We start from the raw sequence: 3,237 nt of genomic DNA, 5'->3' as shown, positions 1-3,237 counted from the left end.
TATTATATATATATATATATATATATATATATATATATATATAAAGAATATATTCATTAATATATTCCTTAAAATTCGAGACCATAAACAATAATAAGACTACCTTCATATTTAAACTAACTATCAAGTACATTCCACTTTTAAGAGAAAACTCCTTTAAACCTAAATTCCATATTTGAACAGTTATTTAACCATTTAAATAATAAATAATAATTCAAGAAATATTTTCCTTCAATCCAAATCCCAATTTCCTCTAATATATGATTTTATTTATAAAGATCACATAACAAAGATTTATACTTTGGCAACTCATCCATGCCTACACTAGTAATATTTTATTAATACTATAAAATAATATATTATCCTTTAAATATTAGTTTATTCTAATAAGAATATTTCTCACCTCCAACTTATAAAGACAATATCCATAGATGTATATTTAATCATCTAACTTACCTAACAATTTATTGATAATTTGACAAATCATCCATGCTTCCACAAATATTTATTTATGTTTTGGGAAATCAACCATGCTTCTAGAAGTATGTTTATTTATACGATAGCAACTCAACCATGCCTCTACAAGTAATACATTTATATTTTGGCAAATCAACCATACCTATTAAATGACAATCTATTTATGTCTTGGCAACTCATCCATGCCTCCAAAAGTATGTTTTTATGTTTTTATCCATACTATTAATTAGCAATTCATCCATACTTCCCATGTATGTATTTTATTCATACAATTAATAAGACAATTTATTTATGCCTTTAGTAACTCATCTATGCCTCCAATTTAACCATGTATCAAACTATACAATTAAATATGAAATAAATCATACATAGGTACTCCTTGCAAGTTATAAGCATATAATTAATTTAAATAAACAACCTATTATGATTTCATCAACATCACCATCACATATATAAACATGATGAATTTCAATGAACAACTTATTAGTTGATTAGGTTATATTTATTTCTTTATGTGTAGCAGTATAACATGCAGGTGTATATAATACGAAGGTTACACAATCTAGCAATGTCCAAATAACACGTTACATGTTAAATATAAATATTAAGAATTATTTGGTCAACACCCAACCAATACAAATTATCCAAATTGGTTAAAACAATTATGGGATAAAATATATATATATATATATATATATATATATATATATATATATATATATATATATATACAAAATTCGTACTGTCTTCCAACACAGTTTTGACAAGGTAAACATCCGTTTCACGAAATTTTCGTGTAATACAAAATTGTAGATAATCAAATTTCCATTCAACTGTGTGAGATTCGAGCCGCTTTGGCACTCGAGCAAGGAGATACAGATAGAATACTAAAACGGGAATTGAAGAAAGTTTCCCAGTTGAAGAAGAATTCTTCCTTTTCTTCTAATCAATTTCTTCACATACATTTATCCTATATCTAGGTGATTAACATGCCAATTTAATCTATAAATTTTGATACCCAAGGTGATAAACTTATGGGTTCTAAGAGGAGAGTTAGAAAAGATCTTGCTTAAAGGTTTCGAAACGAAACCGACACTTTAACCTTGGTTGTCTCTTCCAAATCCGACGTCCTATTTCTCTGATTCGGCCTTCTCGTTGTCAGCCTTCCTTTCTTCTTTTTCTCTGCTTTTCTTATTTTTTTCTAACGTGAAAAACCTTTTAACAATATAACCTTATGTGTATATTTATACACATTAATATCCTAATCCTATATCTAGTATGACTACCCAAATAAAAAATAATAATAATCTTAAATAAAATATATACACATATATTATATTTTATATGCATAATTATTTATTTTATATATATATATATTCCTCACACAATAAAAATAAATAATATATATTGTCAATTCAAATCTTCCTCCGTGTTGGACTCTAGTTATATTAATATACATGACACATATAAATATAAATAAATAAATAATATATTGCCAATTCAAATCCTCTTCTATGTAGGACTCCAACTATATTAATATATATAAAATATATAAATATATATATTTATAAATCCTTTTTAACTATATTTACCATATATATGCATATAATCCTATACATATATATTTACTATAAATATATAATTCTCTATATAATTTTATTTATATATATATATATATATATACACTCATGCATAAATCTATGGGCCTTTAAACCATCCTAAATCCTTTGAAGCTTCCTTCTCCAACCCAAGACTCAAATCCTTTTATCCAAATAATCCAAACACAGTCCATTAAACTTAAACAAATAATTAAATAAATAAATACTTAATATTAAAACAACTAAATACATGATGCATATTATCAAACAAGAATTAATAACCAAGTCATACCATACAAATAAAAATCAACACGCCAACAAATCAATCAACAATCAAACACATCATCATACCAATAAATCAAATCAATAAGTAAACAAATAATTAATTTAAAATAAATAAATTCATTAAATTTATTGCCTTTAAATTCATTTAATTTAATTAAATAAGTCTTTAAAATATAGGGGTATTACATGTTGATACCTATATTTTGAGTCCATATGGTAAACGGCGCATCATTAACAATGGCCCACACAGCTTGGTCAAAACAGTCAACGAGTTACGCCACATCAGTAGCGATGACCCACATAACCTGGTCAACGGTCAAAGTTGCCACGACATCAACATGCTTCGAATAGAAGAACGAAGACCTGAGTTAGGAGCAGGACTCAGGATTCCTTAGGATCTGAGGAGGTTTTGGTTTGGTGGTTGAAGTTCAGGGTTCGCCAAGTCGACACTTAGCCTGACTTGCAAGAGAGAAAAACCATTTTGACTCCCGAGTATTTAACTCCATCTTATTTAACATTACTTTCTAATTATTTGAGAAATTAATCTCTTTTAATTATTTTGTTAATGGACCACATTTGATGTCATCAATGATATCACCCACCCTCACTTGGCCTATAAAAGAAAATGACTTAAGGCCAAGAAAGGGCAGACAAAAAAGGAAGGAAAATTCCTCCTAGACAGAGAGCTCTAAGCTCTCTCTCTCTCTCTCAAATGGGTTCTCTACACAACCCATAAAAGATGGATCAAGGAGTTAATGGCGTTTTCCATATACACTGCCATCCCTCTCTCTCTCTCTTGTTTGCTTGGGCTTCCACCTCTCTCAATCCACCTTGGATTCCATCATGTTACAAGATTTACCTCACCATTTGTTATTTT

The sequence above is a fragment of the Cornus florida genome, unplaced genomic scaffold (genome assembly GCF_030987335.1).
Source record: "Cornus florida cultivar Cherokee Brave unplaced genomic scaffold, ASM3098733v1 CherokeeBrave_3.0.0_Hap2_Chr05, whole genome shotgun sequence".
NCBI lineage: Eukaryota > Viridiplantae > Streptophyta > Magnoliopsida > Cornales > Cornaceae > Cornus > Cornus florida.
This window is presented reverse-complemented; position numbering follows the sequence as displayed.